This window comes from Xenopus tropicalis, chromosome 1 (genome assembly GCF_000004195.4).
Source record: "Xenopus tropicalis strain Nigerian chromosome 1, UCB_Xtro_10.0, whole genome shotgun sequence".
Lineage (NCBI taxonomy): Eukaryota > Metazoa > Chordata > Amphibia > Anura > Pipidae > Xenopus > Xenopus tropicalis.
The window spans coordinates 39,080,415-39,107,208 of record NC_030677.2 but is presented as its reverse complement, the minus strand read 5'-3'; the positions used below and the strand labels follow the sequence as shown (position 1 = coordinate 39,107,208).

General features: G+C 40.3%; 1 protein-coding gene across 2 annotated transcripts in view; it reads left to right on the top strand.

Annotated features, from left to right (window-relative positions):
- Positions 1-26,794, top strand: part of fryl (FRY like transcription coactivator) — a 184,778-nt gene that overhangs the window by 14,026 nt on the left and 143,958 nt on the right. For both annotated transcript variants that reach the window (XM_012955689.3, XM_012955686.3), the window contains exons 2-3: positions 13,116-13,194; positions 24,159-24,259. The gene's annotated coding sequence lies outside the window, so the exon portion shown is untranslated. The remainder of the gene's footprint in view (positions 1-13,115; positions 13,195-24,158; positions 24,260-26,794) is intronic.

The following is a 26,794-nucleotide window of genomic DNA, read 5'->3' as shown; positions in this document are numbered from 1 at the left end:
TCCAGACTTTACTGATGTGTTTTTTACCTTTAGTCAAGTTATTGTGTCTGCCATTTCAGGTGCTACTACGCCATAGAAAATGTCACTTGATTGCACCGCACTGAGTGAAAACAATGTTTAATTTGTTTCTCACCATTGTTTTTATGGGAAGCACCCTAAGGGATATGACACATGACCTTTTTGAACACTGCAACTAACCCCTAGTTATTTTCTATTAACTAATGTTCCAGGTTTTGTAAAGGCAAATTGATCCTTTAATTCAAATTAAAGTGTATTTAATGTTTTTTTGTTGTTTCTATTGCTTTAAAGGGGGAAATAACTATCGAGTGGACTTTGCTTGTGTGAAACATTATTTCCTCTAAGTGCATGCTGCTTGTGCTCAGTATAGTTTGCCTGTAGCTTTCTGTCCTTACACAATACTTGTGTGTGACGTTTTGCTTAATTACCATGTAAATGAGGATTACGTTAGGTCTCTTAAGTCCACTTGGCTGGACCTGCCTGGAATCATGATCTCATAAGGGAGATATGTAGGCACTGTTTTATCTTGGCAATAACCTGTAGCTGTGTGTAAGGACATTACCCAGGGTTTGCTCACTGTTATTGACACTGATTTATGTTTCCAGGAGCACTAACTATGGTTGTAGCACTGCTAGTGTCCCTAGGTGGCTTGGAGTAGCACAGTGATGCAGCCAGTGCTTCTGCCTCGGCCTGTACTAAATTCCCACTATTGAGGACTTCATGCTTTATATATTTTAAACAACAAAACCATAATGGCTAAAGCATTTATATCGCCAAAGTCACATTAGTTGCTTATTGTAGCCTTAGGAGCTTTGATCCACACTAGTAACGCTTGGGTCTGGCCCGTTCAGGCTGACCAGTTGCCCTCAAAAGCATGGTGACAGGTAGTGGGCCATATTTGCTGCTTGTACAGCCCCTCCATGACCCTTCCACACTGTTTTATCCCCACTACTGATATTGGAGATGAGGCAAGTGAGGCATGGATATATAAATTGGCACAGCGGGCCGGGTTGGCTTTTGGCAGGTTACAGCCAGGCATATCGCTAACCCACACTATTCAGCCATGACTGCTGTAAGTCACCTCTGACTGGCTGCTGTAGGAGCACCCTCTGGCTATGTCCAAATAATCACCAGTATAGTCAGCCTCTAGCTTCTTTTAGAAATCAGAAGCTTTTGTGTGCCTTAGAACAGAAGGGGCACAGCTGTATGCATAGCAGGATATACATTGCCTTAATTAGGCACAAATCTAGTGAAAACACATTCATTTATTCATACAGAGCCTGAACATTACTCTGCACTATGCAATCATTTATTACAGGGGTCTTAAAATTAAAGGACCTGTCAACCCCAAAAATATTTTTTTGTTTAATAAAAGAGAACATAATTCCAAGAAACTTTCCAATGTGAATTTATTGAAAATGTTTTAGTGCTTTAAAAGTTATTTGTAAATGTAATTGCTTCTGAAATTAGCATTTGCTGAACTCCTGGTTGTTACTATTTAAACAATGTTACAAGATGGCAATCTGACCAGTCCCTGGATCAACTAGTACTAAGAGCTATCTCCCATAACCCTGTATTCCCTCACTTGCTAAGAATCCATCCAGCCCCTTCTTAAAGTTATATAATGTATCAGCCAGCACGACTGATTCGGGGAGGGAATTCCAGAACTTCACAGCTCTCACTGTAAAAAATCCTTTCCGAATGTTTAAATGGAACCTCCCTTCTTCTAAACGAAGTGGGTGCCCTCGTGTCCGTTGGAAGGACCTACTGGTAAATAAAACATTAGAAAGGTTATTATATGATCCCTTTATATATTTATACATAGTTATCATGTCACCTCTTAAGCGCCTCTTCTCCAGTGTAAACAAACCCAACTTGGCCAGTCTTTCTTCATAACTGAGACTTTCCATACCCTTTACCAGCTTAGTTGCCCTTCTCTGGACCCTCTCTAACTCAATAATGTCCCGTTTGAGCACTGGAGACCAAAACTGAACAGCATATTCTAGATGGGGCCTTACCAGCGCTCTGTAAAGGGGAAGAATAACCCCCTCCTCCCGTGAATCTATACCCCTTTTAATACAGCTCAAAACCTTGTTTGCCCTTGCAGCTGCTGCCTGGCATTGCTTGCTACAGCCAAGTTTATTATCTACAAGGACTCCAAGGTCCTTCTCCATTAGGGATTTGCCTAGTGCAGTCCCATTAAGGGTATACGGGGCTTGCATATTTTTACATCCCAGGTGCATGACCTTACATTTATCCACATTAAATCTCATCTGCCACTTAGCTGCCCAGATTGCCAGTTGGTCAAGATCCTGCTGCAGGGATGTCACATCCTGGATAGAATTGACTGGTCTGCAGAGTTTTGTGTCATCTGCAAACCCAATCCCTAGGTACCATACCTGATGAAAGAGAGTCTGAGAATATCAGAAACAAGGGCCACTGCAATTCTGCCCCTAGCTCTCTCAGTACCCGAGGGTGTATTCCATCTGGCCCAGGTGCCTTGTTTACATTTATCGTGTGTAACCCTTTAAGCACCATATCCTGTGCCAACCACTGTGTAGTTGGAGCTGAGGCAACAGTGCAGCTATTGGGTGGGACTTGGCCCACTGGCTCCTCTACTGTATACACAGAAGAAAAGAACTGGTTAAGCACATCTGCCTTTTCTGTATCCGCTGTAACCATATTGTTAATATAACTCAATGGGGCCACACCCTCAACCTGCATCTTTTTACTATTAATATACTTAAAAAACTTTTTGGGGTTAGTCTTGGCCTCGGCCGCGATGCGCTCCTCATTTTCTATCTTTGCCTTCCGGATTGCTGTTTTACAACACTTGTTATAGTGTTTATAATCATTAAACGCATCTACTGTCCCCTCTGACTTATATTTCTTAAAAGCTTTCCTTTTTTTCCCTATTAACTTCTTTACCTCAGAGTTAAGCCACATAGGTTGATTCTTAACACTTCTACTTTTTCTTATTAATGGAATAAATTGAGAACAGTAATGATTTAATATCATTTTAAATGACAACCATTTCTGCTCTGTGTTTTTATCAGAAAACATAATGCCCCAATCTATGCCCTGGAGCGCTGCCCTTAAGGAGCTAAAATTTGCCTTCCTAAAATTCATTGTCTTTGTTGCCCCCGTGTAAATTTGTTTCCTGCACCAAACATCAAATGAAATAACATTATGATCACTATTGCCCAGGGGTTCAACCACTTGCACATTTGCTATACGTTCTGGGTCATTAGAGATCACTAGATCTAGTATAGCATGGTTCCTGGTTGGCTCCTCAACAACCTGTGACATAAAGTTGTCATGCAGCAAGTTTATAAACTTGTTCCCATTTACTGTCCTGGCAGTACTATTGCCCCAGTCAATATCAGGGTATTTAAAATCCCCCATTATCATCACTTGCCCCAAACTAGCAGCCTTTTCTATTTGCAACAGGAGCTGGGCCTCCTCCTCTTCGCTTACATTAGGGGGTCTATAGCATACCCCTACAATTAGTTTGGTAGATTCTTTACTATCTGTGAGAAGCTCAACCCATAAGGATTCAGCTCCCTCTGTTAACCCCATCACTTCCTCCTTAATATTTGCTTTTAATTCCTGCTTAATGAACAGACACAGGTCAGTCTCCTCCAGCAAGGCACGTCTGTCAGTCTGGTTGCTTGTGTGTGTTTAGAGCCACCAGGGCAGAGAAAAGGACTGGCACCAATACTTTTCATAACAATTATATACAAATATGTCAAATGTATATTGCAAAGTTGCTTAGAATTATGTTTTCTTTTATTAGGCAAAAAATGATACTTGTTTTTCAGTAACATACTAATGACATATTTTAATGTCTGAATAATTTTATTCATGTTTTTATTTGTGTCTTTAATAGTCCAGAAATAATATTATGGTATATTTCAAAGGATTGTTTCAGATCCGTGGAGTCTACAGTAATATGAGAGGAGATGGTGGTGTTTTTCTGTTTCATTATCTTTTCTGCATCTCAATTTCATCTCATATTTGCATATACAACAATATACATTTTTAGAAGTTCAAAGACATTTTTGGAATCATTGCTGTGCTTCTGACTGCACAAACACTTACTTATCCTGCTACATTTTGATTTTATTCCAATCAGGAAGGAAGCAAGATCGTTTGGATTAATTACTAGGGTTTTATGTGCATTGTTATCCCAAAATAAATATACAGATCCTAGTGAGTTGCCCATATATATTAAGAAATAGCTTATTTAGCTGTGGTTTGAAGCACAGCAACAGGAGTATTTGGTATGCTGCACAGGATGGGTTGATAGTCGCTACTTGTAAACGGTCAAAATGCCTACCACTTGTTAAAGCTGGCCATATGCAGAATTTACAGCACTTGCACTTTTTGAATTGGAGAAAAGGTCAGCACAATTAGGGGACTATTCTGCTGTGTAAAATTAAATTCAGTGAAAAAAATGGTGTTAAAAGCCGTGTAACATAAATGACAAACTGAACACCAGATTTGAAAAACATGTAAAAAAAGAAATACAGCGTTTTTTGGAGATGTGTGGGGAATTTAGGCACCATTTTAAATGCACAATAAATCTGTCCACTTGTACAATCTTAATTCTCCGTTGTGTGTTTGAACATGTTTCAACATGTTTGATGTCACATTTAGGTGGTTAAAAATTTTTGGGAATTACTATATTATATATGGTTTGTTGCAATATACAACTCATATCTAAGGCTAATTGACTTGGCTTTCTGGTGTATCTAGGAGAAAAAATGAGCATTATCACCAAATCTCACCAAAATAAGCCTTCAGTTTAGTCACTCCGCCCTTTGGGGACCACTGTTGTAGAGTAAAGGTGGCCATACACGGACCGATTTTTTACTTACAAACGACCGATTCCCGAACGATCCGATGCTATCGTTAAGTTATCGTATAGTTGGTGGTGTACGAACGATCGTCGGCCCACTAAACGAGCCAACATTATCGTCCCCAAAATCGATCGGCCAGGTTTAAAAATTTTGGTCGTTTAACGATAAAATCTGCCAGTTGGTGTGAGTGTCAGACATTTGTCTTTCAACGATTGTTCTCTGCACATGTCACGATTGCCAGCAGCAGAAGTCAACGACATCGATCGTACGTAGATGTACGATCGTAGGTATTTTACGATAATGATGCGACAAAATCTTTCCCGAATTATCGTTGCCCGTGGATGGCATATCGTATGGGAACTCGATCGCCATACGATCGTTTGTCGATATAATCGTTCATCGCACAACGAGCGAAATCGCCTCGTGTATGGCCACCTTAACTGCTGCATTTCCCATTTAGGGCAAGGTCACACTGGGCGAATTGTCAGCCTGCGGAAAAATTCTTCTAGTGCCTGCACCCAGAAGCATTGAATATGCCCGGATGCAGGCACATGCAGCCGATATCCGCCAACAGATGCGAAACTTGCCCTTTGTTGGCAGATATCGGTGGATTCAATGCTTTTAGGTGCAGGCACAACTAGAAGCATTTTTACGCATACAGGCGGATTGTTAGCCTGCATTTATTTGTGGCAACTTGGAGATCAAAATATGCCATGTGCTCAGACTGGTGGGAAGAAAGCTACGTAACAGCAATGTCTGGGTCCTGGGGATTTGGCTATTGAAGAGCAAGCTAGATGACTGTATTGCCTTGGTAGCAAGGGGTTGTTGAGTAGAAATGTGTTTGTTAGCATTTCTTTGGCATGAAGTGACATGTTTGATAGCATTTCCATGGCACCAAGGAGCAGGCTGGTGAGCAGTGATCTGGGCAGTAATGGGTGAGTTGCGCTGTGCAAAGCTCCTAGTAATAGGAATAGGCTATGTATGGCCTTTAGCGGTCTGTCTCACCTGTTTAGCCAATTTGTAGCGATAAGTTGTAATTAGGTGTAGCCGCAATGGCAGGCAGGCAGGCATCCCCCGGAACATTCCCCATGGGTTTCATTTTCAGAAAAATGTTTTGCACCACAAAGTTTCATTAAAAAGGTTTTACATGTTTCAGAATGATTTTTTTTGCTTTTGACCAAACACAGCACTTGTTCACTAAATACCTTTTTCTAAAATGAGGTTTAATCTTTGAAATATTTAATTACAAAAACATTGTGCATGGGAATAGAATCTTCTGCCAAAGAGAAGGCTCTCTGCTTCCACAAAAGTACTGATTATACAAAATACAGTTCTGGTTAAATGCTCTTTTGTGCGTTAGTTCCTCTTCTGAACAATGAAGATCATGTTGTCGTCTATAGATAAGCGATAGCAACTGTGAGAATAAGGCCGAGCAACCTCTGAAATCTAATTTTTCTTCCTGCGCATGTGCACAATTTAAGGAGAGGCCCTTAATAAAATATTCTGTCTTGCCATAATTAGTGTCGTTTTTGCTTGCCTTAAGATGGGAAAGTAAGCCCTTAGACATTTCCAATAAAATACTACATCAGTTTTCTTTAGTAGCCTGTGTAATGGGACCTATAATAAAAGTCCCCATATTGTGTAGGGTGTGTCAACACTATTTCTTAAATATAATTAATGTCTTTTTACAGTAGACAGTGATATTGTACTGGAGAAGTACCAGCCTCCTGATAGCTTTTAGTAAGGATATAATGACCCCACATTCACGCCTAATGCATTTTCTAGACCAGGGCTGTTTAAATGGAGGGCCACGGGTCAAATTTAGCCCTCCAATGGCTCCATATACTTTGCTAAATTATATCATCATTTTAATTGAAACCAGCCCTCCAACATGCAGTATGATGTATAATTGGCACAATACATATAATAAGTGTGTCACAGGTCTAGACTATTCCTATCTGGCCACTTCTACTGGCTGCTTCCTAGTGGAGCAAGTCCATACCCCCTTAGTGTTAATGGGGAGGCGGAGAATGGGAGTTAATTGGGATGTTGTCAGAAGTTGAGGAATGTTTGAAGCTTATAAGCTAACCATATTTGGCCCATTTAGGGGTTCCTAAATGATGTGACATTGGACCAGGAATATGTGTATGGTCACATGCATGGATGTGCAAATTGAGTTGATCCTAAGTGAAATTGATGGCACAAGGGGTTCTTTGGCATGGCCTTTATAAACATATTAAAATTAGTTATTAAATGGCCCAGTTCTTCCCTTTTTGATCTCTCAGCCCCAGCACTGTTTACCTTCTTTATTTATCAGTGTTTGTTTGTAATTTGTATGATGTATACACTATAACACTGATCCTCCAACCAGTGCCTACATGTTGCTCACCAACCCTTTGGTTGCTCTCTGTGCCCCCAAACCAGGTAGTTATTTTAATTCCTTACTTGGTGGCAACTTTTGGTTGAATAAAAACAAGATTTACTACCAAATAAAGCCTCCTGTAAGCTGATAGTGTGCATAGAGGCTCCCTAATAGCCAATTTTACCCCTTATTTGGTACTTCCATGGACTTTTATGATGATTGTATTGCTCTCCAAGTCTTTTTACATTTAACTGTGGCTTACGAGTGTACAGTGCTGGAGAAGAAGTAGACCCTTTCTAAGGGCCGTGGCAGATGGGAAGATTAGTCGCCGCACAACAAATCTCCCCGAAATGCCGCCCCACTGGTGAGAATGTAAATCAGCGGTGTGATCGCATAGGCAGCGTCGAAATTGACGAAGTTGCCTTAAAAGGAAGCTTTGGCGATTTCTGCGCCGCGTATGCGATCCCGCTGGTGGGATGGCATTTCGGGGAGATTAGTCGCCTGCAACAAGGGAGATTTATTGCATTTGACTAATCTCCATGTCTGTCACGCCCCTAAATATACTAAGGTTAATAATACATTAACATAATCCTAAAGCTGGGCCTGAACAAGTTGCCTTCCGCTTCAGCCCCATGCATGCCACTAGTGCTCTCATACCAGCATTGGAAGCTACAGGTTCAGGCTCTGGAAAGAGAGTCCCCTGGTGAATGTAGGAAGGCTTGGGCACCAATATTAGAAACCCAACATATACTGTTTATATCAAGAATGTGTCTATTATATATATCTCTCCAGATATAGGTGTGAGCTGTAATTGCACTTTTGGTGGTCTGTATAATTAATTTTGATTTGGACAGAATGAACCAAGATTGATCCTTGCAGTGATTCTCAGTAACTCAGTGATTGCCTTGAATGACTTATTTCAGCTAGCAAGAAGCACCCAGAAACAATCGCTGCTTTCGAGTGGAAAAAGGGTTACAGCGCAGTATAAGGTTTGATGTTGGCTTGGTGTTTGGTCATATCTGGTCCGTAATGTTTGTAATGTTGTTGCTGCAGTATCTGTGTCCTGGGTGGGCACTGATGTAATGATTATTTTCCCCTGTGAGTCAGGAGCAGGTCTCCCATGTTAATAATAATGAAGGCATTGATGCCATGAAACTGATTAATATTTATACAATATCTATACAATACACACCTTAATGTACAGGCAACTTTTACTGTATTGGTGGTGTCCGTTTAAGGGTTGTGTTTACATTGTGGCCATGGAATAAAATACGTATGTTCTGAGAAGGCAGGTTCTGGCTCTGTTTCACGTCACGCTACAAGACCAGTACTGGAACCCTTTTGTCTATCACCTCTTTCCATAATCTTTTCCATGTGTGCAGAAGTGCGCAATGTGGGAAAGCCTGAAGCTCACTGAAGGACAAGTTGAAATACGCCGTGCATAGGATTTTTAGAAGTGCCAGCTTGCCATATGGGGCACCGTTAAAAACAGAACCTGGCTTGTGCTTAGATCTACTTTCCCTCAATCACTTTAAGCCGAGAGCTTATGGGCTCCAGCAATGACTTTTTCTGTGGCTTAGATCTTTGTCATCCCAGCCATTATCCATCAGTGTGTGCAACCCATCAGTAATTGTACTCTTCATACAGACAACATGTATTATTGGATATATCCTATAGTATCAGAATGCATCATTATGTACGCCTCATTAGCTGCTTCAAAGCAATATTTCGGAGGTAAGTTTTGATTAAGAGCATGCAGTTACGTAAAAACTTTAAGGACACTTAAGCCTAATATACACAAATATGTTGGTCAGTAACATTCTTATTAAGGCAATTTAAAGGGTTTTCTATTCATCCCTGAGATGGGCCCCCCTGGGTTGTAACAATAGCTCCCTTATTTCTATCATGTATGCATAACATTAAAGCAGATCTATTAAGGGGAACTCCACCCAGAAACTGGGTAGTTGGCTTAGTATTACATGTTCTTTCATTAGCCAAAAAAACAGTTTTTGAATAGTGTTTCTCTTAGGCTACTGCCATGAGTACAGATTTCAACAGCAATGACTTATACAGATTGCTTTAAGGCTAGTGGGGGCTGATTCTCAAGATCCTCTGGCCTCTGCGTACTTTTCCGCACCAAAATCTGCTTTGTGTCTGCACCCAATGTGACGCGGTGCCTGTGAGTGCTGGCACAGGAGTGGGCAGAGGCCAGCAGAGTAAGTTCTATATGGCACTAGCCTTAAAGCTATCTCTAAATGCAATGGCTATTGAAATCTGTATTCTTGCCTTGCTCTATGTTCTCTGATTCTGACTCTTGAAATCATGTAGCAGAAGTCAATTCTCTTCTAGGTTTGATATTTGACTGGCTTCTTCAACAAGTAGTACAGACAGATAACAATTAGATTTAGAAATATTTTGTACATTATTGATGTACAGTATATTGGAAAGTTGCTTAGGCTTACATTTTCTTTCATTATGCGCAAAACAGTTTTTGGGTGGAGGCCATCATGTATTATGGGTACATGCTGTACCTTAAACTGAGCCTTATGTCAAATAGAAGAGCATGCAGAACAATCTTTGCTTTTTGAGTCCGTGTTATTATATGAAGTTTGTTACTAAATCATGCATGGGCAAGTCTGGCCCTCCTGGCACACTGAGGCACACAGTAAATGATCCAGGTTTGCAAAATGTAAAGGCATAATTGAAAAAGCCTTAATTAGATTAACTATATACATTAGGGCTCATTTACTAACCTGGTGTGCAGGATATTGAATTTTGCGGCAAATAGACATCATTTTTACCCATAATGTGTAATTCTTACTTAGAATTCCAGTGTAACTGAGGAACCTCGAAAGTAACATTCACTGCAGCAACTTGCATTGGGTTTATGTTTTGCCCATGCCAGTTGCATCGCAAATGGAATTTCTGTGCCCACCAATACACACGGCATTGAAAATGTCATTAGCGTAATAATAATTTGGTGCAAGTTGTATGCAAGTTATGCTTTAGGATGCTGGAAACTGAAGCACAGCAAGACCAGAAGGTTTCCCTATACAATATATACTTATAAAGGTTGCTTAGTGATATCATTCGGGCCTTGTAGGAGAATATTACCAGTAATATGACATTTTGCTGGCCTGTGGCCTTGTGTGTTCTTTATATTTACAAAGGGTGGTGCATTATTTCTTTTAATGTACAAGTTTCAGTGCCAATGAATTGAAAGACCCCAGCTTACCTGGCGTGACTTGGCACATGGATGTGGGTACCTACTGTATATTCATGCTTTGCTGATTTTATCTCAAAACAAGACGCAACGCTTTATGAATACAGACATTAAAAGTTAAGCTAATAGGAGAGCTATATACTGAGGTTCCTTTTGCAGATTTATATCATATTATGCAAGCTCCCACCATGCTTGAAATATTTCAGTTCAAAATACCAGAATGCTGGAGCTGGTCAATGAGGTACAGGACTTTGTGTCTCAGGCATGGGAGAAACATGGCTGACATGCGGTTTCTCACAATTTGCTTTGTGTTATCCTTTTTAATGAACATCTTAGTCATAAAACCATATGTTGGGAACATCAGAGCTTGCTGACTTAATCTATGATAAATTCCCTTTGCTTAGACAAGGATGTGAAGAGTTATGCTGCTCTTATGACTTCAAAGCTTGCTGGTAAGCTCTTAGTAAAACTAATATACAAATTGCATATTTGGGGCTTTAACAGACACTAAGAGCTTGCAATCGCAGCAGTCCTGAGGCTGCCCAATCGTAGGCTGCTTTCATCTACTAAATTGGTTGTGTCTGTTTTTCCATCACTGCAGAAAGGTCATGCATGTGAATGATTGGCACCATAGCTGTGTCATGGCAAAATTATATTAATGTTGGATGCTGGGAATAGTAGTTTAGCATCTTGAGGGTTGCAGGATGTCAAGCCCTGTTACAGAATGCTATTTTTATATGTTTAGTTTTTAGCATTCCTTCATTTTATTGTTGAGGCTAAAAATAAACTTTTCAGGTTTTTTTTGTCTAGCAGAAAATAAGCCCTGGAAAGCTCTTGTGTTGTGGTTTGGGAGCAGAGAGAATGGCTTTATCAGCTACTAAAAGGATTTAGAAATGGGATAGTGCTGTTTGTACTGGCCAAACTCATTTTTAGGTTATGGATGCAATTAAAGTACTGTCAGCCAAAAAGGGGTTTTAGGGGGGAAAAACATACTGAAATGGCCTACGTCCAAGAGTGTTAAAACTAAGCCAGCTCTGTCTCAAGCCCCAGACCCTGCCGTGTCTGATATTCAGTCATGTTCATAGTTCAGCTCCTTAGTGACCTACCTCCGTCTAGGGCATTATGGGTGCACAGCTGACACCAATGCAAGAGCAGCTGGAGTCGTATGAAGGACCAGGCCCGTATGCATAGGAAACAACTCCTTGAAGGGCACACTATCACTTAAAATGAATTCTACGCATGTCTCTTTTCTCTATTAGCATTTTAGATGGAAATGGTGCTTAGACACAGGGTTCAAAGTACTATTGTTTAATTGGAAAGTTGTTGCATTGTAAATTAAGTTGCTTGGCTTCCCTTTCATTCCCATGACCTTTTGGAATCTTATATACACTCCTGGGCCAACAACATAGTTTCTAAAAATGTACTGATTTTGTTAAACTTTAATCTGTGGGTGCCAAAAAATAGGAAATCTACTTTGTGGTCATAAGCCAATCATAGTCCAGCCCTCACTTCCTTGTTACATCAGGCTGAATCCTTCTTTGGCTGGTCAGGGAGCTGAAACAGGCCACAGATGGATCATTGGAGCAGAAGAGGATGTGATATGGAATTAGTCCAAGGGAATTGCCTAATGATTTCCTTCTTACAGAACACATTATGTTTTGGGCAACCCCAGAGCCTATAATTTATTCTGATAGTTTTGATACCATGTGTACAATGTGTGGCCCCTCATATGTTTTCTGTCCATTTGGACCAATTGGGTCAACAGTGTACCTAGTCGCCAGTGTATGGTTGCCTTAACAGAGGCTCACCTATACAGTGTCTCAGCAGTTCAGATGGCTAGTGGGATGGCAATGTGTTGGCCCATGTCCAGACTCCTGGAGCATAATCATGTGTTTCCATGCTGAAATCTGCTTTGTGTGTTTGCTCCTAGGCCAACACAGTAGGAGGGAGCAAAGGCCACGGATTGGTTGATAGGCCGAGAATCAGCCCTGTCTGGCAGTAGGCTTAATCTTCTCATACTCGCCACAAGTCCCAGGCCCTTTGCCTCTTTAGCTTGGCAGTCACCTTTTCAAAATTGAAGATTTTAAAATATCATTTATCATTTAATTGCCTCTAAGCAAAAACCTTGAAAATTCTCATAGATAAAACCCGTGACAAAGCCTTGCTCATTCAGCTTGGACACAGGAGACCTAATAGCCCCAAACAGAAGTAAACATGGTGGATCTCTGAACTATCCAGAACCATTGCTCTCTCAGCATGTGCAAAGGAATGAAACCACGTGGCGCAGTGGGCACTGGGGGGGCATATTGCTGCCCTCGTTAAAGCTAGAATAACATTTCAGAGACTATGGCAGCTAAATTGTTAGCAAATAGCTGACTATTCTGTTTCAGGCGTGCTGTAATTCCCAGGAAGTGGGGCTGCACTCATTATTCATTAATGGTGTGTTCCTTGTTGTACGGCAGATCTGGCAGCGTGTGGGAATGGAAGAACTTAGTTGCTCTATGAGGCAGCTGATGTGCTTGTCTCTGAGGGATACTTACAGTGCCTGTGCCTCAGGGGCTGCTCTGTGCTTTCTGTGTTTTCTCTGTGTCACAGCATTTCCCACAGTTATATTGTTTGTTGATTGCAAACTTTTATTTTATTCTGACAGACATTTGGGCTGGGAATGCAACCAAGATCGTCATTGTGGCTCAATCGTGCAGAGACCGTCATGCAGTCCTGTGTGTAAAGTAAGTAACGCTCCCTTTTTTAGCCCTTGAACGTTGTCTGCTCCCGCCTCATGTTTTATCTGTTATTCAGAAGATGCTGCTTCCAATTCCATGCACCATTTCTTCAAGAAACCTAAAAAAATCAATGTTTATCTAATACCCATGCTTTTGCAAATATATTGTAAGCACTGATTACATGTATGTGTGCCTCACTGAAAAAAGGTCTGAAGACTCATGATCACAAAGCTCCTTGTTGACTACTGATATTTTATGACGGGACACATTATCCCTTAAATAAACCTACTTATTTTTTTGGCAAAAAATTTTTTGATAGAAATCCATTTTATGGGAGATAGCACAGATACAAGTTGCCAATACTACTGTATCTTTCTACATGAAATATATACAGTAGAATCCTGATTTTACATTTCCCAGGGGGCCAAGACAAAGTGGCATAAATTCCAGGAAAATGTTAAATCCAGGAAAGAAAAATGCAGCTTGCCTGAATGGGGCCGCAACAAAATGGCTTCAAGTCTGTGAAAATGCAAAATCTGGGGACTTAAAATTGGGGTTCTACTGTATTGTTTTTCTTTCCTATAGGATCTTAAATGCCAGCTTTGCTACATTTTATTTCACCAAAAGGCTGAGTTTTACTATAAAGCAGGCAGGACTGTTATTAGTACATCTGGGCATAATCTGGATTGACTCGGCGCAAGAAGCAGACCCTGTGACTGCTGAGAGGCCAAGGAGGTTATAGGGGGCCCTGTGGGGGAAGTGACTTGTTTCAGTGTATTTATAGGAATAATGTTTATCCACAAAGTATAGGGGGGCCTACATTTGAGGACCCTGAACCTAAGTTGCTGTATGTTGGTGTTCTGCTGGTGTCACAAGGCAGGGAGCGCTTATAATTTCACTGTGGGATTTACAAAGCACTTTGGCTGTCAGCTCCGCCTTGTATTGGCATTGGTGGCTGCTTTTCATGTACAGCTAAACTGACTGACGTTTCATTCAGTGCTACAATTTTCCTGTCTTTGGCCTTTACATGGGTTTTTATGTCACTAGATGGCTTGGAAAATACCTGCCTTGCACAGGTTATGGGATCCATTATCTAGAAACTCATAATCCAGAAAGTTCTGGATTAAAGGAAGGCCATCTCCCATAGACTCCATTAAAATTAAACAATTCACATTTTTAATAATGATTTCCTTTTTCCCTGTAATAATTAAAAAGCACCTTGTATTTGATCCCAACTATTGGAGGCAAAACAATCCTATCTGGTTTATTTAGTGTTTAAATATTTTTTTAGTAGACTTAAAATATGAAGGTTCAAATTATGGAAATACCTCTTATCTGGAAAACCCCAGGTCCCGAGCATTTTGGATAACAGGTCCCATACCTGTATTTATATTTTCTCAGTTCTGATATGTAGTGAGTTTGGTAACAAGAAGAACAGATTGAAACACAGTTATATAGATGCTGTACAAGAGATCCCAGGTTCTTTTATGGTTTATTGTAGATTTGTACATACATTAAACATGCGAATATGGTCGGATTTCAGTATATCAAGTTACAGCTGTGTCTTTGTAATCTTAGGTGCATCCCTTATGTTGATAATTGTTGGGGGGTGGGTCTATTTTTGCTAAAGTAATCACCATTTTTTTTATTGGTTTTTAAATTATTTGCTTTCCTCTTCTGACTCTTTTTATAGCTTTCAAGAGGGGGTCTCTGATCTCTGCAGCCATAAAGCTATTGCTCAGTGAGGGTGAAGAAACACGCGGCGATTAGTAGCTGCAACTTTTTAAAAAGTTGCGGTGACTAATCAGCCCAGCGATTCCGTGCGGGTTACAATTCGCACAGTGCGTCTTTGCCCTAAGGCTGCAATTTAATTATTGTTACTTTTATTACTTATCTTTCTATTCAGACCCACTCATTCATATTCCAGTTTCTCATTTAAACCACTGCCTGGTTGCTAGAGTAATTAGCTAGCAACCATATAGCTGCTAAAATTCCAAACTGAAGAACTGCTGAACTAAAAGCTAAATCATTCAAAAACTAAATAAAAAAATAAATAAAGACCAATTGCAAATTGTTTCAGAATAGCACTCTCTACAACTTACTGCAAAATGCATTTTAAGGTAACTAACCTTAATACCTCTAATCTAAGAAGTATATTGAATTTCACGTAAAATGGGAGCGGTCTATACCCTAGTGCTGCCATTGATTGTAAGGATATTTATTGTCCACTCATTCTTGAATGCAGTACGGTGACCCATGTCCAACCTTCATAGTATCTGACTGTTGTACATGTCAGCTGAACTAAGGGAGGGATACTGTACTACTAGCCATACACAGGGATGATTGTTTTGTTCCTTTGGGCCAGTTGCCCGACGATCATCTGGCAATATATCCACTGACCAGGTGCAGCGGCAGATCAAATATTTAGTTTGGGTAACTATCCAATAGGATACTATAGTCTGTTGTAACTGACCTGTGTTGTGACAATGAACTGCCCAACAATCTGCATGTATGGCCAGCTTTAGTGTTTCCATACTGTAAACAACACCCTCTGTGGCTTTGTTATCTGGTCACAGATCAGGGAGAGTTCAGTTTTTTTGCCAACCTGCCCAGACTACATTTTTGGTGATTTATTGTTGTCTGGGTTTTGTTGCAGCATGCCAGCCTAAGGGGTGTGCCACATCTCTGTCTATTCTTCTGTAGGACTATTAGTCTGGCATTTGCACTTGTTGTGGCATTCAAAATGGTAAAATTTCCATTAGATATAGTAAAAATTAAGATTTTTGTGCACCCCCTTTTTATTTTAATCATAGCAAAACGTTTCCCCTACTATACTGGGACAACCTATGTCTATGATTGCCAGTCTGTAATGAACGTTTATCAGAGAATTGCATAGCATTACATTTTCTTATTATCTTTTATTGTTCAAAACATTGTTTTTGGGTGGGGGTACACCTTTGACTTTGCTTTTTTGCAAAGTCACAGGTGTACCCCCTTTTGTATGTTTTGTATGTTTTTATATGTTTTGTATGTTGTCCTATGAAAATAACAATGCTAGGCCAGTGTGGAAGCAAGTCATGGATTCTGTTTATCTCCATCAAATAAAGATTTGATATAACAGGTTCTGCTTCCTCTATCTATATTAAATAATGTCTTGTGGCTTAAGATTAGATAAGGGCTAAACTGGCTTGTGTTTATGCGGCATGCAAAGGAATACATCATTTACAGGGTGATTATTCCTTATTTACAAGGAGTTAATGTGATCTACGTGGGCAGATTTAAGCTGCCAATTCAGGTCTTTCAGATCAATTCAGCAGCTTATCTGCCCATGTATGAGGCCCTCCGATAGGCCTACCCAACCTCTATGTGGGCAAAAATTTGTCTGGTGTCATCTGGGAATGCTTGATTCATCTGTCTGATCGAGGACCGTTGGCTCATTGATGCAATCCTTGCTCCGACTTTTCATTTTTTGTGCATTGTAATGGGATTGTTTGGCCCAAGGGCCAAAATTAGCATGATATTGCCTACCCAAGGTGAGCATATCAGGAGAAAGAGTTGCCTGTTTGGCAACCTCCCAAAATGTGTATAGCCACCTTTATGTAGTCACCAATAAAACAATTTAAATCTTCTTTGTATGGGGATAATTTAATTTTAAGTTGACCCACGTGATTTATAAAAGGTGGTGTCCCATGCCTGCATTGTACATTGTGTGTGATCCCAGTGCCCCCAGGATTAAATCGACTAATCCGTCTCTTCTTTTATCTTACCAGCACTCATAGGCCAAAATTTTAAATTAGACAGACGGATGAGCTAGGTTCTTAGCTGAATGATTGGAATTTGGCCATTTGTTTATGTAGTCAGATTCTGTAATATCAGAAGGTGTGCCCTGCAATCAGATTACAGTAGTTAGACTAAGTACTGGTAGTAAAGTAGCTACATAGTGAAAAACATGCCCTGGTTTACTAACCTTTAGCAACCAATGAACAGTTAGCTTTTTAGTCCTTAAAAACATATTCAACAGAATAAAACATGTTCTTGCATATTTGTATGCATCGGAACAACACACGGGTAGAATGTCTGAGTGCTTTTGTTTCACAATGAATAAACTTGATATCATGAGATGTGAATGCCATTCTTTTTGTCTTGTGACTGGTGCTGAGTGGGCAGAGAATTTGGGGAATGCTACATTTTAGGGCCTTGTCACAGAAGGCATCAATGCTAGGGGATAACTAGCCTTTGCCCCTACTGACGACTGTTGGGAGAGGCTGGGAGTTGTGCTACAGAATCACTTGTTGCTGGAACATATCTAGGGCCACTGACAGTTGAGGAAAGATGGGGCCCTTATCATGGGCCTTTGGCTGTTACTGGCATACTGGCACACACAACTTTGTTGCCCAGTAGTCTGCCCAATAGTCTAACTTCCCCCTGTGGTGCCCTTCTTGTACCATAGCGTGCAAAACCTAATAATGTGGTCTCACGCACTGCTTCATTTTACTTTTTTTTTTTAACCACAGTCTATTCAGAAAGTGTGTTAGGCCCCGGCTGCTGATTTCTTCTGATTTGCAACTTATTTTGTGCGTCTATTTCTCTCTCTTCTGTCACACCTCCAAGTGTTGTTAATAGCTTCTCTCCCCTGCACATTATTTAATATTTTAACATTTCATTCTCATGACTCAAAGTCATGACCTAAAATAGTCATCTTAAAAGTGTTCGGCTCAGGGAATCACCGGGCTTGGTAAAATGCTGAGAATATGTTGCACCCTGAAATAACATTGTGGGTTACTGGAACAGCTCATAACTCAGGTAAAAGCTTTGACAGTCATCATCCACAAGAGATAAAGGGGGTGAACAGGTGTGGGAAGTTAAAGTACCAGTTCAACAGAACTATCAAAGCACTTACCCTACATCCTAGGGCGGGCATTATCATAATTTATAATGAGGGTTACCAAATTCATTATATGATCTTTATATTTCATATATGTGAGATGCTGTATAGCATTCTCCGTTTCTGTCAATATAATACATAAGAGCCATAAATATTCTGTAAATTATGTTCTTATAAACTGTGCTTAGTGATCTCATCAGTTGTAATCGTTGCTCAGTGATGTAATTTCTTTCACATGACTCAGGTAGACTTGTGTGTTATAATAATGTACCCCCTGTTGTAAATTATGAGGATATTAGAAGTCACCGGAGAGTTTCACAACCATATAAAAGCCTAAGGCCAAAGGCTGAGTGCTTTTATATGGTCACAGAACTCCTAGATGACTTCTAATATCCTTATATTTTACAACAGCAGGTACCTGTACTCTATTAACTATATAAATAGCATGTATTTATAAATCACAGACATATTCTGCAGTGCAGTACAATGGAGGTAGGGCAAATGGCATTTACCATTAGTGTTTAGCTCATAAGCCCTGGTTTGAATTCTGGGTCATCTTGGGTCAGACAATATATTTCTTATAGTGCCTCAGGCACTGATCTTTGTTCCCCACAGAGCTGGCAATCTAGCACCATATGCCTTATAATAAAAAAGTATGAAGTAAATCATTAAGCACACAGCTGCTTATATAAACCAAAGCCTGAATGCTTCCTCTTGCCAAGACTTGCTCTGTGGGAACGGCAGCCCTTACGCTCTTGTGTTCTGGATGCAGATGTTATCGCTGGCCCTTCTGTGCGCCTGTGATGATGATGATTAGGAAATGGACGGAGTATGAATGTAACTGCTGCTGTAGCAGGGAGTGTGCTTCCCATATAACTGCTGCCCCATTGTTTGCCAGCCAAAGGAAACCAGTTAGCTCTTGGAAGAGCAGAGCGCTGATAAAGGAGCCTGGGACGGAGAGCTGCATTGGCTGCGGGTATTTGTGCAGCCACCAAGGAATGTGTCTGTGGGAAGCGAAGGTGGGCAGCTGGAGCCGCTGCATGTCGGGGCATGACGCTCCGCTCCTCACATCTCCAGCACTGATGAATGTGTGCAATGCTCTTCTTATGTTACCTGCAAGCAGCACAGGCATTGCATGTAGAACAAGTCAGAACATGGACCCCTGCGCTCTAACGGCTGCACCTGAAATGCTGAATGCTGAAATGTTCAGCTGCTTGGGAAATAAAGGGTTTTATATGATGTGTGTGTGTGTGTGTGTGTGTGTATCTGTAACAATTGGAGGGACGACCCAACACAGTGTTTGGCATCCAGTAGTGGTGTTAGGCCCAGACCCTATGATTCTTTTTTTTTTTTTTTTATATTTCTTTATTTTTCAGTTTGTACTTTTACACATTGATTAAAAACAGTAGTGGTGACATGGATTACAATGCCAGACCCTAGGATTCTTGAGGGGCCAGGGGTGTATAGAGGGCTGTGCCTGATATGGTTTTGAGACTTAAGGGGCCCTAAAAGTTTTCTTATTTGGGCTTCCTTTAATCCATCACAGCCGTGCTAGGGGATCCATGTATATCCCGTGCTGACACAAGGCCTAAATGTTTGAGTTCATGCATGTGTGGGTGCTGCCATACTGAATGGACACGTAAGGAGATTATAAAAACTAAATGGGCCCTCAGCGCTCACAGCATCATAGAAAATATGGCTTACTTGGCTTTAAAAACAAAAAAAACCTCCCAAATGGTTAAAAAATGTTTCCCTTAGAAGTGGTATTACTGTGCTATATTGCAGAAATTACATATTAATCACCTCTTGCTTGCCTAATCTGGAACTGGGGGAAAAATTGAAAATAAATGACTTTCCCCTATTTATTGTTGGCTCTGTGGCTGATCCAGTAAGAAGCCTGAATACTACCGGAATATGCTATTAGCTGCTTGAATGTAATTCGGCTGAATCCAGAACCAAATCCTGCCTGGCTGAACTGAATACTTAAAATCACATGACTTTTTATGACATGAACACGGAAGTTGAACATTTTTCATCAAACATGGCTCTCTTTAGCCCTTCCTTGCCCTAATATCAAATTAGGGTTTGATCGGTTCAGGATTTGCCCGAATCTTTCACAAAGGATTTGTTCTTCGGCGCAATCCCAAAATAATGGATTTGGTGCATCCCTAGACTATAATGACGAGGAACATATAATTTTTCTGTCCCTCTGACTGAGGTGCTGTGTGTCCAGATGCACGCCCTGTATCTAAGTTCTCAGGACATTGCATTACTTTTATTGTAAGATGGTACCCGAACCAGTTTGGATTCAATTAGTACATATGTCAGTAATAATGGAAAGGAACAGTAAGTTAGCACTTATTTCATCCGTTATTGCCCCAAACATTTACAGTTAATAAGCCTAATCCTGAGGCTTGTAGCAATATGAGCAGCTAATTAGAAGCTGCGGTGACCCGTTGGGCAGGATGTGCAGGGTGCTTAATCATCTTGTTTACCCCTGTGGTGCCAAACTTTTTGAGTTCTCACCGATTCTTGGTCCTTTAGGGCTCTGCTTGCTGCATTACTCAGAAAGAAAGCAGTCAATAGGGAAGGACATTACTAAAATTCCTGCCGGTTTCTGGGTAATTGGCTTGCTATTTCTTGCTAAAGGCATACTATCATTTTTGTTTGAGTCTTGAAACAATAGGCATTGTTTTTAGTGAGGCTTTCTAGTCCCATTTGTGTTTGCATAGGAAAGTGCAATGAAATGGTTACATTTCCTTTCTGTCCTTTCTGCCACACTTTATGGCTGACTAGCTATCTTTATACAGATCTGTAATCACAGTGCTGACACTGTTCTGTCCTAAAACCAATGTGTAATTTTATGGAACTGTATGTATTTAAGCTGGCCATACACGTGGCGATCTGACGATGTTTCGTGCGACCATCAGTCAGATCCGCCACACACCGTCAGGGCTGAAACCGCAGATAAGGAGGTAGAAACAATAGGATTTCTACCTCCTTCTGCCGATTCAGCCCTGACGGCAGATTTTGGTCAGGCGCCTTCTATGGCGCCCGATCAAAATTTTCTAACCTGGCCGATCGGCGAGTCGTCCGATATCAGCAGCTTCCTGCGATATCAGTCGACTCGCCGACATGCCATACACGCACCGAATATCGTACGAAACGAGGTTTTGTACGATAGTATCGGTGCGTGTATGGCCAGCTTTAGGCAGACAGCCTATCGCTAATAGGAAGTACGTTAAAAAAGTGACATTTTTGGGGTATTAAAAGGGTTTGTTCAACTATGAGTTTAAATTTAGTATGATGTAGAGAGTGATATTCTGTGATAATTAAATGCAGTTGGTCTTCGTTTTTTATTTGTACCGGGGAATGTGAGGCTGGTATATGAATAGGAGAGGATCTAAATAGAAAGATAAGTAATAAAAAGTAATAATATTAAAACTGTAACCTCACAAGCAATAGTTTATTGGCTGCTGGGGCCAGTGACCCCCATTTGAAAAAAAGAGTAAAAAAAAGAAGGCAAATAATTCAACAACAATAAAAAACAATGACCAAAGTTGCTTAGAATTGGCCATTCTTTAACATTGTATCAATGTAAAAATAATTTGTTGGAATATCCCATCATCCCCTAGGGCATGCAGTTCCTGAGGACCATACTTCCCTGTTTCCAATGAACCTTATAGATGTAGTATAAATCCTTTTGTTCATCACATTTTTACAACTTACCCAGCATTGTGGTTGGTTGTTCTCTCTGCACCCGCTGTGCCCTAACAACTGGCTAAGTAACAATATTTCTTTAATCCCGTGCTGAGGAACCTGCTGCTATGAATGCTGAAAACAATGCAAATGTACTTGCCCCAAGGGCTTGGGAAGCAACACATGAATTTTTAAAGCCCTTTCCACATGTGGAACCTTTGCAAAACAGTATTTCTGTTCGGTTACAAGTCTATGATCTAATATGTATATATACTGTAAATATAAGCAGCTATGCCCATTACAGACCTGTTGTTTATGCAGCTTATGCAGCCCTCCTGCTATTGCATTCACTGGCGCAGAAACCTGTTATACAGAAAGCTCCGAATTACGCAAAGGCCATATCCTATAGGCTCCATTTTAATCAAATAATTTACTTTAAAAAAAATCATTTCTTTTTCCCTCTGTAATAATAAAATAATACAGTGTAATTGATCCCAGTTAAGATAGAACTGATCCTTATTGGAGGCAAACCGTCCTTTTGGGTTTAATGTTTAAATTATATTTAGTAGACTTAAGGTATGGAGATCTAGATTACAGAAAGATCCCTTATCTGGAAATCCCCAGGTCCTGAGCATTCTGGACAACTGATTCTATGCCTGTACTGGTTATTTATGATTGTGGCTATTATACTGTGCTATGTAATAAAACTCTTTGCTCTTGGTCTTTCAGTCTGGTTGTTTTTCCCTACATAACCTCCATGGGTAAATCATAGGCCAGAGTAAGAGAAATAGGGCAACGCATGAATGTTTGGGGCCTCTCTATGTGTATGTATGTGTGGGTGTGTGCGTAGAATAAAGTAAATCACACCTGTAGTCATTGATCTGCAAATCCCATCACCCCCTATTGGCCTTCAGCTATCTGGAAATTCCACTATAGCGCCATCTGGAGGCCATAGGTTGGACATCTGTCCCTTTTAGCAAGACAATATAACAAGGACTGTGTTGCGAAAGGAGGATATATAAATAAAATACAGATATATACATAAAATACAGAGTCAAAATACAGAGTCAAAATGGCCCCTTCCTTGTGGAATATAGATAGAGGCCTGCCCTTTCCTAATGATTCTGTTCCATACATGTAGATTGTCAGCTCTTACGAGGAAAGAAAAACTCATTGTGCTTTTATGGCTGATTCACGGGTATATCCATGGATGATTTAACATTTCAAGATATTTGTTGCCCATATTGGTTTTCCTTACCCCTTTGCGAGCCCTTACTCTGACTGGAAGTCTGGATTACAAATTCTATCTATTCTGCGCTGTAAAAACAGATTCGGCTTCTCTGTATAATCATTTTCTCCTCCATTGCACACTGCCTTGTTAGGCTTGAGAGCAACAAAGCATTTGCCTTGTATGGAAATCATTTCAGGCTCTGCTTCATAGCATCCCAGGGTGAAATCCACAGACATTACCATACAGCCAGAATTTCTGCTCCTATACAAGAGCCCACCGGAAATCACGCCACCCTTTAATTACATACGTTCCATTTCAGAGAGGAAAAAAGAAATGTATTTTTAACATATTATCATTCCGTTTAACCCAGGCCAGGGCTGTGAAGAGAGATGCCATATATAGACTTAAGCTCCTCTTCCTAACAGTAAGATTTAAAGTATTAATATAGTAAATGTACCCTATTTCAAAAGAGGATTTAATCATGCTCTTAATGGGATTGTACACACTGCTATACCATAATGCTATGTATTTATTTTTTTATTTATATATACAGCTATTGAAATTAGCACATTTCAGACATTGCAGCACCATACTTGTCACCTTGCAAGAAACACGTTCAGTAGTTGACATAATGCCCCTTTGAATCTTAGTTAAACTTGAAATGTACCCTGTTTATAAGATGGTAATGATTCTGTTTCCTAAAATAAGTCTCTAAATAGAATAGCCTATTTGTTTTAATGATTGTGAGCTGCCTTATTGCTTGGACTGAGGTTCAGTTGCTCTGTAGGTAAAAAGGTAGAGTGAAGTCTGGCTGATCATGGGGCCTATCTACTGAACATTCCATGCAATTGTGTAATTCTCAAGAGTATCCGAATTGTACAGTCAGCCAGCCTGGGGGAGTTTAGGGTGCATAAACAATAACCTCCACCCCCATGATGAAAACTAAGACTCCAGTCCCCCAAAATATTATGAATGATAATACAGTGACATCTAGTGGACAAAATCAGGAAAAGGTAATGACTATTGCAAAGGAAATGATTCCTAAATGAATTCAATACATTCTGACATCATATCTACTGCAGAATCTGTTCAATTAAATATCTGATAACAAATTTGTGAGATTGTAACTCTTTTTTTTTTATTTTTAATTTATAGCACCAAAGCAACTTGGCAAATGACTTGGATTCCTCTCTCTCTGGAAAAGTTCTGTGAGGTTCTCAGCCTGAAGCACAGGAAATAGTCTGACCAGTTAAAAGGTAAGAGTTCTCTTTTGGTTTTCTATTGGGAGAATGTCAGGGCTGATATGTTAGTTCCAGGTGTGCAACTAAGATACCGATGGCTGTGTTATATACAGTATACAGATATAGGATCCCTTATCTGAAAACCCCAGATGTTAACATTACTAGGGGTGCCAAATGTACCCTAAAAACCGGCCCAGTGGCACCTGGGTATTTCTGTAGAATGGCCGTGTTGTGATTTTCTTCTGCATCTTATTCTCTTTGGCCCTGGGCCAGTGTGCCTGCTCAGTAGAATGAAAAGTAGGCTTTTTGCCAGAATGAACAAAAGAATCCAAAGAAGAGGGCAGTGAGCACCAGCCCTAGTATTTTGGCCTCTTAGACATTATAACTTAAGTTTGCCTTTAAGCAAATCATTCAATAATTTTAGAAATTGTTTCCCTTTTTTTTCTGTACAATAAAACAGTTCTTTGTACTTGATGGTAATTAAACTTCATGAGTCCATAGTTGTGGCAACACAGTACTATATGGTTTATTTAATAAATAAACCATCCCTCTTCATGCTTCTGAATCCCGGGGCTGGCGCATTCACAGTATGGTGAAAATGCTGACATTTCTAGGCTTTCCACTGTACTGCGCATGCGCAAACTGCACGAAGACAGGAAGAAGATTGCTCCCTCTCAGCTACCCTGGGCTGGTGCGTTTTTCTCGGGGTACAAGGTAAGGGATTACAGTCACTAGGGGGTGCTACATGTGATTTTTACCTTTCTGTCTCCTTTAAGGTATAGTGATCTGAATTAAGGAAAGATCCCTTATCCGGAAACCCCAGGTTGCAAGAATTCTAGATAAAAGATCCTAGGCCTGTACTTGAGTCCTTTATCCAAAGGCAAAATGCAAAAACCGTATTAAAAACCAAAGCATTATGTACATAAACCTTTTCTTTTGCATGGAAGATAGACCACTCATTTACTGATCATCAGTTCAGTGCCTCTGGCAGCTCCTACATTCTTTTCAGGGGGAACTTTCCAGTCCGTTTAACTCTGCCAATGGGAATGACTTTGGATATGCTTGGAAGTGCTGTTTATGGAACAGTTACAAATATACATGTAAGTGTTTCCATACGGTGCCAATCTGTTCTTGAACAGTTTCCGAGGAAGTACTCAGTACATGACTAACGTCTCAGCAGTCGGATGGATGGAGAAAAATACACTTTTGTTTTAGAGCTACTGTACTCGGGGCTAGAGAACAGAAACGAACAAACAAATACTGTTTTCGGTTGGAATTACATTTAACTTAAAAGGGTTAGTTCACCTTTCCTGTTCTTAGCAACATGTCAACTGGTCTTCATTTGTTTTGGTTTTTTAAAGGAGAAGGAAAGTTTCAATCACTGAGGGGTGCCTAATGCCTAACATTTGGCATCCCCCAGTGATTTTAACTTTCCTTCTCTCCTTTAAAAAGGAGCTGTAATGTATTGTTAAAAGTTACATTTGTATTACTTGTCTTGATATTCAAACCCTCTTCCATTCATAGCGCTGCCTGGTTGCTAGGGAAAACTACCCCTTTAAATTTTCTATAGCGGACAACCTAACATATGGTTTAATTCTTTGTCATAATAATGGTTAATTATGTAGAGGAAGTTAATAATAGCTGTGCAATGTTCTTTCTGGGGCTATGAAAATCAATTATTAACTATTGTTAAGTAAGACACATGGGCCTCAGTATACCCGTACAGGGCCCCTAGAGGGCCAAGTCTGATTGTAAATGTTGTTGGGCAAACTGCGTGCACTGTGAATGGCAGAGGGCTGCGTTACTGGATCACAGTGGGACTTGAAAGTTTGCAAAACCTTTTAAATGTTCTATTTTTATATGAATGTGACCTAAACCATAATCTGATTTTCTTACAAGTAGATGAAGAAAACCTAGTTAAACAAATGAAACAAAAATGATTATATTTGGCCATGTGTTTATTGAAAAAAAAAAAAAATGTTGACTGAATGATGAATGTTGGGTGCCTGTATAGAAGAGGTGTTTGAGCTGTTATGCTTCACTGATACTTTGCATCCAGATTCTTTAACTACCTGCTACAAGTGCTGCCTTTAAACTTGTAGATGTAGAATAGTTTCTCCTTTCTGTTGGCCAGCGAGCTGGGAGCTGCACAACGGCTATAGGGCTGCAGGTTGGACTAAACTAAGTTCAGATGGCAAAATCTTTTGGTGAAAAATCTTAGCAGTCCTGGGTCGAACTGTGGTTTAATATAACTATCACCCAGCAGATTAGCTCTCACCCCTATATGTCACCCTTGCTGCTGTCTGGCTGCACCCCCTTAACTGCTCTGAGCCCCACAGTATGGCAATCGTTGGACTAGTACAGACGTACATCTATACTGGCTGCCTGTGTAATCGTTCTTTAATTAGGGCTTTGGCAAAATGGAAGCTGCTTTGCACAGAATGTTAGGCCTGGTTTACCCTATAGCAGTGCCTAGCAGTACTTACTGTGAGTGTTTCCTTTTGCTGAGATAGGACTACATAGCAAGGCCATAATAGGTATGAAAAGCTT